General features: G+C 40.3%; 1 protein-coding gene across 7 annotated transcripts in view; it reads left to right on the forward strand.

Annotated features, from left to right (window-relative positions):
• The window catches only part of MYRIP (myosin VIIA and Rab interacting protein), a 205549-nt gene continuing 193396 nt past the window's right edge, over positions 1 to 12153 (forward strand). For all 7 annotated transcript variants that reach the window (XM_064704820.1, XM_064704827.1, XM_064704822.1 and 4 more), the window contains exon 1: positions 1 to 122. The gene's annotated coding sequence lies outside the window, so the exon portion shown is untranslated. The remainder of the gene's footprint in view (positions 123 to 12153) is intronic.

Genomic DNA, 12153 nt, shown 5'->3' on the forward strand with positions numbered 1-12153 from the left:
CGCAGACCCCGCTGTGCATGAGGGACGGGGCACAGCCGCCGGCGGTGCCTCTGCCCGTGCCCCAGAGCGAGGCGCTTCCCGCCCGCCTGCCATTGCGGTGCAGCCCTCGCACTTGGCCGGGGGTGAGTACGGCCGGGGCCGGGGCTGGGCTGGGCTGGGAGCCCCCCTGCCGCGGCAGCGCGGGGCCGGGCGCGCCGTGGGGCGGCCTGCGGCAGGGCCGAGGTGCGGGGCCGCAGCGCCCGTCGGGGCCGGCCGGGCTCGGGCCGTGGGGGGCCCCGCGCCGCTGGGGAGGGGCCGGGCAGGGCCGGGGGTCCGGGCGGGCCGGTGGCCGAGGGGCCGCCGCTCTCCGCGGCGTCCAGGGGCGAGGCGGGCCGCTCCTCCGCGGCAGCGCGGCATTAGGCTGTGCTTTAATTACCGGACAGATGTCTGAGCAGCTTCGTGGTGTTCTGCTGGCCGCGTGGCTCTTCGAGCGCTGTCACTGCAGTGCATCATCATCATCCTTATCATTGGAGTGTTTTACTCTGATCAACTTCCCCGGGAGCCCGGAGAGGGTTTCAGCGTGGCGCTGCCGCTGTCCCCGTTTCGTGGGAGCATCCCGCCACGCTGCGCTTGTAATTTATGCCTCAGACAGAAGCAGCGTGCGTTTTCCTAGTATCAAGGTCAGTTTATCGTAACTGCTGAGGAAAATACCATATGGCTCAGACTGACTTTTCTTAGGGAATCTAATTAAGTCGGAGCCTGTGTTGTGCTGGGATTTGTGTTATGTTTCAGGCAAGCATAACCGAATTAGATTGCAGAATGCCTTATAGCGCGTGTGTGTCACTCCTCAAGCGTGTTTGCGGGGACATTAACTGTAACTAGCAATCTATTTTGACAAATTATGCTTTTTTTTGCCTCATACCTACCATTTTACTATTTCCTGCGTTTCTGAAAAGGTGGGTAGCTGCCTCCCTATGGAGCCAGGAGTTTTTTATAATAGGCACAGCTAAGATTTTAGCAATAAAGGCTTTCACTCATTCCTTTTGTAAGCCTTTTCTGGAAGGCTAGAGAGAGAGAATGGAAGGATAGTTAGTCTAGTTCTCATATTACCAGACATCTTCCTGATTTTGATGGACTGTCATCAAACTGGACAGGTGTTTATAGCTGCTTATTTATGGTGATAGCTGTTCTCCGTTAACTGCTTTGGGACCACTGACTAAGCCCCTGCTGTTAAATGTCAAACAGTAGTGTTTGCTGCTTAATTCTACCTTTAGGAAATGAACAGAGCTGTGCAAAAAGCAGAAGATGCTGTATCTTGTACGTAGCCCCTCAGGCTACTGCCATACCTGTCGTTGCTCAGGTATCAGATTGTATCAGAGCATATTTACTGATGCCTTATGCCTGAGCATTTAAAAAGGTACTTGGCTCTTGTGTAGCCTTCCTGGGGAGTTTGTCAGGTGACTTAGTAGATTGCAGTTAGAAACAGGGGAGTGTGATATGTTAGTTAATTGCCAGTGGTGAGAATGCACACAAGTCAATTCCACCCTGGTAGCCCTCACAGGGGTGAGATGTACTTAGGGCACTACACCCTGTGACAGGATTTGCTTCTTGGACCTGCTGCATGTTCAAATGACACAATATTGTCTTTTCAGGCAGGGTAGTGCCTTTTTGTCTTCGTCTGAACCACTGCTGTCTGGATGTAGAAAACTGAGTTAGAACTTTCATTTATTTTCCTGAGTTGGTTTCTTGCTTCCATGCTAACCTGATGAATACATCTGAGTGCACTACATAGAGTGTACCCAAGTGTATGAGCACAGTAGGAGTTCACCCTTCTCACTTCATAGTTGCAGTAAACAGAACACTTGAATGGCTTGCATTTAAGTAAAGAAAAAAAAAATCCCCAAAGCATGCATGGGTGATGATGGAGCAAGGCTGTATGTACCAAGTGCACTATTGTTCATAAACAGTACATTGGTATGAAAATGCGACTCCTTTGTATTGCTGCCAGCATTAACATGCCCTATTGTTATAAGGCTGGAAACCGTGGTTTGGCAGTGTAAACCACCTTAACTTGCCCTTGGAAAGCTGGACAAGTTGAAAGAATCTAGCTGAATATAATTCAATGAAAACCACAGGGACAGCTTTTCTCATTGAGAAAACCCATTGAATTGTTTGAGCTGATTACTGCTGCCTTCCTGTGGAATGCTTTATTCACCTTCCTTTTGGATTCAGGTAGGTTATTTTTTTTTTTTAGATAGATTCTTAGAGATAATAAAGGCTTCTGACTTACCTGTGAACCACTGACAGCCAGAGAATAAAACAGCTCCAAGTTTCTTATACTCAGAGATTTATAGCAGCTTACTTTCAGAAGAAGCTTTTAGGGCTTAAGGATGAGGCAGGTGAATGCTATATTTTGGTGTGAAGTGAAGCACACCATACTATTCCTCAATTTACCAAAGAAACTTCACCGTTATGATAAAACCAGGCAATTTTACAGAAGGGCTAAATACAGTGTAATTTGATATGATTTTAAGCAGTGGTCTAATTTTGCACATCTCTCTGTGAGATTAGTCAAAGATGCCTGTGCCTGAAATGTTGTGGATTTACAGAAACTGAAGAGGAAAACCTCCCATATATATCTGATACACCAGTAAGTTCTGCCACTCATGTGGTAGGCTAGTGATTATGATGTGCTTGCTGTTTAACTTTCAGTTAAAACATGCTTTTTTCTTTTTTTTAACAATCTTGTAGACAAATGCCATGCTGTATTTTTTAAAACTTCATTTTCTGTGAATCAACATTATGTTTGGCATCCTGTGTCCTGAAAATAAATAAATGATGCACATGTAGTGAAAAGCAGTTTAATCATAAACGTTAGCAGCTTTATCATAGATGAAGAGGGTATAAAGACTGCAATGGCTTGATTGGTCAAAAGCTAATATCAGCATATTGCAATAATGACAGATTTTTAGATCTTATGCATACTATTCAGGGAATAGAAACACAATAAATTTCCAAGCCAATATGTATTAAATTTCAATACCACAGCAATGTGTTTATGTGTATATATAATACTTTTTAAAGTGTGTTCTACTAGTAAAACACCTCATGCAGCAATTTTTTACTGACCAAGTACCTCCTGAACTGAGTAAAAGAAACAAAATCTCTTGTTACTTTTTATCATTTTATGCTTCATTTATCTTTTGATCCATTGATGATCAGAAAAAGAAAAACTAATATTGATGTTTGGTATTCAGATTATTGGAATTATTTCTATGTACTGGTTGTTTTAAGATATAAAGCATTACCACAGGAAGTGAAATACACATTCTTCAAGGCAAAGTATACCTCCAAATAAAATATCATTGGGGTGGAGCTGACTACTGTGGAGATCAGTCTTGGTGAGACACTTTGAATGGCATTGTCCCCGTTGGCTCATGGTAATCAGTTCTGGAGTTTTCTGGAGTTTTGCTGGCATTGAGTTTGCAGACAGGCAACTCTATCCTGTCCTCTTGCTGAGCACCCATGCTCAAGTTCTGCTATATAGCAGTTTCAAGAAGCTCTTTCTAGACTCTTTTTTGCAGAATGGGCTGCTTATTGATGGAGAAGAATAAATGGGGCAGCCGTAGTTTCTGGATTAAGTCTGTTTAAAGGGTGCAGAGATAATTTTCTGTAGAAAGTGTAGTATCTTCTTGTGGTAGCAATCTGAAGTGTAGGCTCACTCAAAGGCTGTGCAAGTTCATGGCGTTCCCACTGTCTTTAATGAGTCTTGAAGCCAGGCAATATCCTGAGGTCTTTGGGTTTTATTAATAACCAAGCAATCCCTTCCCCAGCACCCTCCACCTGTTGCCATGCAGAATAATAGGTGGTTCTGCTGTTGTAAACCAGCTTTCTGCTCTTGGAGAAAGACAGCACATAATCAGTTGTTTTCCTTCTTGAAAGCAATATATGTTTATAACTGGTGGAATAAACTTTCTGTTCTGCTCTTGTGATGAATTTTATCTCTTCTGAAACGAATACAAGAGCTTATTCTTTGCTTATTAGGCATTACTTGTGGGACAGAAGATGTTTGTAATGGGGTTTTCTTCTGGCCCCTTTTGAGCTGTAGGAACAGGATTTTGTGTCCCAGGATAATAAAAAAAACCCCACTGGTTTGTGTCATCAAGATTAATTGCTACAGCGTGGATGTGCAGTGAATGATTAAAGTGCAGTTGACAGGGATGCAACTAGCACTGACCAGAAATACCTCAAATTTCAGGGATGCACCTATTTTTCTATCCATTGTTAAACTTGCAAGAAATTTATTACTTTTTTTTTCCCCTTATGAGAACTGAATCCTTTTGCCTCTCAGGGATCCTCCCCAGGAGTGCTTGGTGTAGCTTTCTGAAGTTATCTCAGCGCTTGCATCTTTCTGTCATAAGTGCTTTGATATTTGTTTGACAGACCGTGACTTGGATTCAAGTTAAATCACAGTGTGTGAACTGGAGCACCATCAGGTTTCAAAAACAATTGAAGGAGCTTTGAGGAGGATTCAAAAAAGTGATGTTGTTTCTCACTATCTCAGTTGGTCTTGATCTAAAAGTGACAAAAATCATCCATGTGTTGATCACTGCAAGCAGAGAAACCATGAATTGAGTCCCGAATGAGCAGAAAGCAGTTTGCCTCTAGAGGAGGACAAGCCTGATTATTCTGTCTCCCACTTCTTTTCTAATGTTTAATGATAAGGTTTCAAATTCCTGCTCCAAGGTAGTATCACAGGTCAAAACAGGCAAATCATTGGAAATACTGTGGACTTGGGTTCCACACATGATTAAGTGAGGAGCCCTAGTTAGTTCCTAAAGGTGGTGGCTTGACTTGGTTGTGCTGTTCAAATAATAAGTTCTGTGGGACTCAAAAAGGGCTGTGTGCTGGCTGGATGATTTCCTGGGCCGGTAGGAGGGTGAATTGGTTCTGTAGTTAAAACTAAAGGAGCTGTGATTCTACTCCAGTTTGGTTCCAAATATCAGTGAAGCAGCAGTCAAAACCTGACACTGAAGTTGGCCTTTGAACTCCAGAGAATAACTGACTGTGTATTCTGCTTGAATATAAACATGCTTTATTTGTATAAATTTATGATCAGAACTTCAGGTGTGTGTTTATTGGTCTAGGCTCAGGTTATCTCCATTGTGCAGTGTCAATATAAAAAAAAATCAGCTGAGCACTGGTCCAAAGCAGTGTCCTCTGGGTACAGTGTGGAGTAGGTCCCAGTGTCAACAAACGGATCCATTAACTCCCCCACCTGGCAGATTAACCCAGGTCCTTTGGTGTTCACAGGCTTTCTAAAGCTCCGGCTCTAATTCATGTCTTATGTCACTTGACAAATGGTTACCTAAACAAACCAAAGACAACCTGCTACTGAAACCCTTTTTACAGTGCACTCGGCATACGGTGTGTGTCAGCCAACTGCAGCTCGTCACAAAGTCTAAGTGAAATGGGAGATGTGACTTTATACATTTCACTTCATTGTTGTGTATCTTGTGATTCTTGCTTCTTCGAGGGTAAATCAGGGTTAGAAGCATTTTGCAAATGTCACAGTGAATGTGGAAGGCACAGTCTTAGGAATTTATTTTAGCTTTTTATTTTGTTAATTTACTTGCTAATCTGTAAAATTCAGTAATTTGCAGTGGGATTTCCTGTCAGTGGTTTGAATTAACAGTGATTTACTGTATTAAATTTGTTTTCACATCTGGCAGCACTAGAGAATACTGCCTCATTGTGGCAACTGCTGTTGGAAGCATTTTCTTACCTCTAAAAATAGAACTTTTGTCTTTCTTCTAGTCCTGCAGGAAGATTCTCTCAGTGAAAGTTTAGTTCTTGGATAAATTTTAATTATATGTACATGGGTGGTATTTCATAAGAGGGATGAGGGATATCAATTAGTGCAACAGATGTTGTAGGGAAAAATACCAGTTTTACTGTATAGGATAGTTTAAGTATGCCTATGGTATGTTTGTGTATTGGTTGGATTTTATATTATGGATGTTTTAGTAGCAGTCAAGCAATGCACACTTAATTGTTTACTTTTGTAGCTTGTAAGAATTAATCACAATACGGCTTTCAAGTTATGATGAGTTTCTTAAATTATCATAACTATTTTGCCTGTATTATTGAAATGCAGAATTAAACTCAGATGCAAAATGTGTAGTGCTTCCAGAGCTGTTTCAGTTTAGACAAAAGCTTCACCTTTTCTCTCTTTTTTTTTTACACATTAAAGATGTTAATAACTCAGATGAGAAGCTTTATCACCACTTAACTCAATAGTGATGCTCTGGCATTGTGGAGTTGAAAAACTTATCTTAGTGGACCTATTTTCTTGGTTAGTTTATTGCATGTTATCTCTAGTTGTTCTAATAGTGACTGCTGTGGTATAGGGGAAGGCATTTAACTTTGATACGCATACTTGTCATGTGCTGCTCCACAGCTTGTGTGGCAGGGGACCTTCTGTATCATTCAGTTGCTTCAGGCCATACAGGAAAACAGGATGTTGGCATCTGAAATAGGGATCTGCACAGTAATATCCAGAATGGGTCAAGTTGGAAGGGCCTATCTGGTCATCTGGTCCAGCGTCCCTGCTCAAGCTGGGCCATCCTAGAGCACGTGGCACAGGATTGCATCCAGGTTGTTTTTGAGTATTCCTGGTGAGGGAGATGGCACAACCTGTCTGGGCAGCCTGTTCTAGTGTGTGATCACCTGCTTGAAGAACCTCTTCCTCATGTTCAGGTGGAACTTCTGACCATCAATCTCTGCCCTTTGCCTATTGTGCTGTTGTTTGGCACCACCCAGACAAGCCTGGAAACCTCCTCTTGGCATCCTCCCCCCACACCTTCAGATACTTACAGGCATTGATGAGGGCTCCTCCCACTCTTCCTCCGCAAGGAGGGAGATAAACAATTGAGCCTTCCCAGACTTAATCTGGCATCTGACCTGAGTTTTTCTGGGTGCCAGTACTAGATTGGTATTTGCATGTATTTATACTGGTAAAGTAAGTGCTCACTTCTCTGTCTGCCTCTTAGAATGAGAGAGAAACCCTGCAATTCTTTGAAGGAACCAAGAAGTATTCACTGTTTCTTTCATCTCCCTTCAATCCATGTAACTCATTTCAGTGCTATTGATTGTGAAATGCTGGGACTACAGGTGTCTCAGGAAAAGTTGTGGCATGTGTAATAAAGCTCAGGTGGGTGAATGCATTTTTGCAGTCCTCACTCTTGAGCTGACGCTAAGGGGAGAGGTAGGAGTACAAATGAGCTTTTTGTTTTGTATTCTCTTCATGCTGGCTCAAGCTTAGCAAGTACAGTGTGAAGCCTGATTTGCCAGGTGTGTTCTGGTTTGTGTTTTGATGCAAAGGTGGAAGAGGCATAACTCAGTTCAGTGGCTGCTGCTCTCTCTGTGCAGGGAGTCCAGGCATATAGAATTAAGCTCTGAGCCCCAATTTGCAGGTTAGGCATTCAAAGGGAAGCCCTGCAGTCTTGTGCTTACAAATGTGCAAATTTCTGCTTGTGTTGGACTGTTTGGGATCAGTTGCATTCCCTAAGTGTACACGCTGGCTTTCTTGCTGGCCTGTGATGATTCACTCTGGAGTTGGTTGACAGTCCATTACAGTAATGAGCTGGATTTCATGCTTTGGATTGAAGGCACATGGAGAAGAGGCAAATCATCCAAGATACAATTGTGTGTCAGCATATTACTGCTCCAATTTTGTCTTTTTCTCCAAGCTGTCTTCTTCATTTCTGGAAGAGTGATAGTCAGTCTCACACAGTCAGAATATTGTCAGACCCATCATCTTTACGCATTCTTCCATAAGACAGTTGCTATTAAATAGAGAAAATAGAACTGAACATGATTTGCCTAAATTCACATAAACAATGGAAGAGGAGACTGAAGTAGAATGAGAATATACGCTAAGTAGAAATTCACTTGCATGTGAAATATGTGAAATCAGTATATGCCAGATAAGCTATGATCTTTAGCAGCTGCAGGGATTTTTGATAAGACTTGACTCAGTTTTACCAGTGAGAAAATTATTCTGGTCCATCAGTTTAGCTTTTGTATCACATTTTGAATCCCCAATGAGATTTGTACTTGTGTATTAGTTGTAGGCCTGATGTACAAGTATAAAATGGTCATTAGTTGCTATACAGATTCTCTTTTTTAATATGACTTTTTTTGAACCCTCAGAGGTAGATGACAAATTAGGTTCTACAGTGCAACCTTTAGTCTTTTCTAAATTTTTTTTCCTATTTAAATAAAACAGGTTCTATGTTTTAGAAACACTTTTATGTGCTGTGCTCTGCCATTAGGAGAGTGCTATCCTTATATGAGAGATGCCATTCTTTCTTGAATGGAATGTGACTTCACTAATATTATTAATTCTGTGTCATGGTTTAACCCCACTAGCTACTAAGAAGAAAATGAGCTCTCTCCCAGCTGTCACCAGGACATTCTGCTATTTCATATTCAGTACTTAAAATAACATAAAATATAGAAGCAAGAAGAAGAGTGTGAAACTCCTATTTCCTAAATAGCTTAAAATTTAAAACTATGCAGTACTAACCTTTGACCTGTAAGGTTTAAAGTTTTGCCCATTATGGTATGTTCCAGCAATATTTTAGATAAATGTACATTCAAGTATTGTAATAACTTGCATTAATAAGAAACATTTCTCCCTGAAGGAACTGAATGAACTTCATGTTTTAAAACCTGCTGCTTTACCCCTCACACTCTCCAGTGAAACAAATGTAACTTTGCCCAGGAACTTGCCAGCCATTTGTTTTGCTGCTTGCAAATCTCTCATAAAATTAGTCCAAGGCTGAAAGCAAGATAATTTTTTTTGCTTTGGTTGTAGACCAGAAAATATGTGCAGTAAAACTCAGCTAAAATCAGTGTGGGTACAAAGAATAACATTGTCTTTGATATCTTTATCTTACATCTCATTTAAAATGTGATATACCAGATAGGAGTCAATCTCATGTTGAAGTCAGGTGGGTTGTATTAAATTTTTCAATCAAAGAGATGACCTTTTATTTCTGATGAGTATATTTTCCCTTTTCTTATTTTGAGACTTTTGTTCATTTTGAGTGTAAAGAGAAGAATACTCAGTGTTTTTTACTCAAGCTTCTAGACATTCTTGGAGTTTAAAAAAGATTAACAAATCTGTGGCCAGAGTTAATTATGCCTCATTTTGGACTTAATGATGTGCTAGCTGTAGTAGAACTTACTTTGGACAGTGATGTTTTTAAATTGTTGGCTTGTGGCTGAAGTCTGTTTTATTCAAGTGTGTTGACGTAACTCAAAGCACTATTACCTTTTATTTTTCAAATGAAGAGTATGACATTATGTCACAGTTTTGTGATGTTTGCTTTTAAAATTATCATAATGGCTTCACATGATCAAAGTAGCAACTTCTTTTGGACAATTCAGTAAACAAAACTTCTTAAAATACGAGGGTGGTGAAGGAACTCTGTTGAGGACAAAGTACTCGTCTTCCTCTCTGTCTTAGAAAGGTGACTATTCTTGTATGATTTAAAAGGGGAAAATGTTCACCAGCAAGATTATACAAGGAATTTCTTATAGTACTAAAAGAATTCTGGAAAGAATGACAAGAAAGATTGAGCAGTATTATTTGGGTCCTGACAGACTGCTAAAGGAAGGCAAGATGAGCTTGTTGATGACAGAAGCAAAGATATAATTACTAGTAGGTTTCTTCTTGATCTTCTACCTGGAAATTTTCGAAGTGGTAGAGTAGCAAAACAGAGTAGAACAGTTCTGATGAAGAGTTTGGTGACTCTAAAGCTGAGACTATGGGGGGGAAAGGTGTTGTATATGAAATATTTCAATTGCAGATGACTGGGTTGAAGGAGTTTGTGGTCTTGGTTCCTCAGGTGTTACGTTTCATCAATGCATATCAACAACATTTTAGAGCAAAACTTATACTGTCTTGTGACAACCAGTAAAATCTTGATTAAATATGTGCTCAGAAATTGAAAGAATTGTAGGATATTCTTGTTTGGAGAGCTCTTTTCCAGATACCCACTGTATATACCCCCCAAGCCTTCTCTTCTCCAGGCTGAGCTGTCCTAATACTCCCAGCATCACTGCCTATGAAAGGTGCTCCAGTCTCTTAACCATCATTGTGGCCATGAGTATCTTTCTTGTCCTGGGAAGGCCCAAACTGGACACAGGAGTCTGGATGCAGCCTCACTAGTGCTGATTGCTTTGCTACAGCATAAAACCAAGAGGTCTGTGTTGTACAATGTTCAGTGTGACCACTTGCATAATTAACTTTATGATGTAGTTCTTTGTCAAGCCAAGAATCTGTGTTAAATATTAGTTGTCACTTAGCCCAAAAAACTTTTTTTTTCACCCACCCTCCCAGTAATGCTAATCATCTGCTGAGACTCCAAGTCTAAACAGCTTAGCTGTCATATGGGTGAGTAGGAAATGTACTACTTGCCCTTGTTTCTTGTGTTAATGCCCTTGTTTGTGTTAAAACCATGCATTGCTTGCAGTTCTTGAAAAACCTTTCATTTACTTGTTTTTCTTTTTGCTGGGGTTTGGCTTTGTAGTTAAGGTTAAACTCAAGAAAGGTTTTCAATGTGGAAGTTTTAATTAGATTTTAAAATAGACTGTAAGTAATGTGAAGATTAGAGTATTACTCAAATAGTACCCAATCGTGTCTTGTAAGCCTAGGCTTTTCTGTTACAGTGTTTTAATTTGTTGAATAAAAGTTTTCTAGGGAGTGATATTATTCCTTGTAAAGTCTGTGAGATCTTAGATTTTGTATTCAGTTTGAGATTTACCAAAGAAGTACTCATGAAGGCAATCATCTGAACAGCCTCATGTAAGTTATTTTAATTCAGGCCAGAAGTTATTTTAGGCTTGGAAGCTATTTTGTGTGTTTTAAGGTAGCTTTAAGTGTAACTTGTTACATTTTCTCTAGAGGATTTGCCATTGTGAATTTCTAAAATGCATAGTCTGGATCTACCACAGAAAGGACTTTTGAGAATTGTTCATAAATATTTATAAACTGCTGTGATACTCCCAGATCAGAGGTGATTTAGTAATGTGATGAAAAATTATTTCCTAGGAAAACACACAGCATTCCTTAGAGGTTAATGTAGTATTGGAATGCAAACTGAGAATACCATAGAGAACTAAGCCACAAGAAAGTCTAAAGTTAAAGTTGCTTTTGATTTTAAAGCATATATACTTGTAATGAAGTCTTTGCAGGCCCAAAAAATTAGAGGTGATGGGGCTGCCCACTTATTCCCAAACCTAGGGGTAAACTTCCCCTTTCTAATACATGGTCACAATCAGCACTGGCAGTTGAATCAAAGGGACAATTTTCTTTACTGGTGCATCAGTTTGCATCTGGGGAAAAACATTACTGGTTTTTAAACAATTTCCAAAAGGGTTTTGATGAAGACCTGAAGGGAGAACTTATTATGAAAATGTTAATTCCAGTTGTTGTCTTGATGCTTAAGATACTAGGAGATCAAAGATGAAATTCCAGTTACCTTCATCATCTCATGTCTCAGAAGACTGTAGCCCTAGCATGCAGGTGTCTCTGCTGGCTCCAGGAATTGCTTAAAAAGGTTTTATTTCCTTTTACTGTGCATCTTATATTTTCATTTTAAGTGTATATGCATGAAAAAAGTTACTTGGAAAAGTCCTACTTACTTCCCATGGATGTGTCTCTCCTTTAGTGAAGCCTTTCCATGCTTTCAGAAAGGCAGAGATACCTTTGCACTCAATTGCTTTCTTTGGGAAGAGCTGAGCAGATATCCCTAAGCCTGAAGGGGAGGATGTGTCCCAGGACATTTCATGCTCTGTCTTTGAGCTTCAACACAATGTTACCTCAGCAAACCCTTTTCTTTTCCTTGCCAGTGCTCAGTGAGGTTTTGGTGCAAGTACTGTAGGCGTTAAGGACAGAGGAAAAATCTTAATATTTCATTGAAAATTTTGAGAAGATTTATGCGCATGTGGCATTGAAACAAAACCATCTTGCCAGTAGTTTCTCACTATGTTTTAGCCAATCTTTAATTTAAACATATATTCTTGGTCTTGCAAGTGAGATTAATGAAGACTACATAGAGCCATTTGTTTCTTTGGCACTTTTCTTCTATGCAAATCAATTTT

This window comes from Zonotrichia leucophrys, chromosome 2, assembly GCF_028769735.1.
Source record: "Zonotrichia leucophrys gambelii isolate GWCS_2022_RI chromosome 2, RI_Zleu_2.0, whole genome shotgun sequence".
NCBI lineage: Eukaryota > Metazoa > Chordata > Aves > Passeriformes > Passerellidae > Zonotrichia > Zonotrichia leucophrys.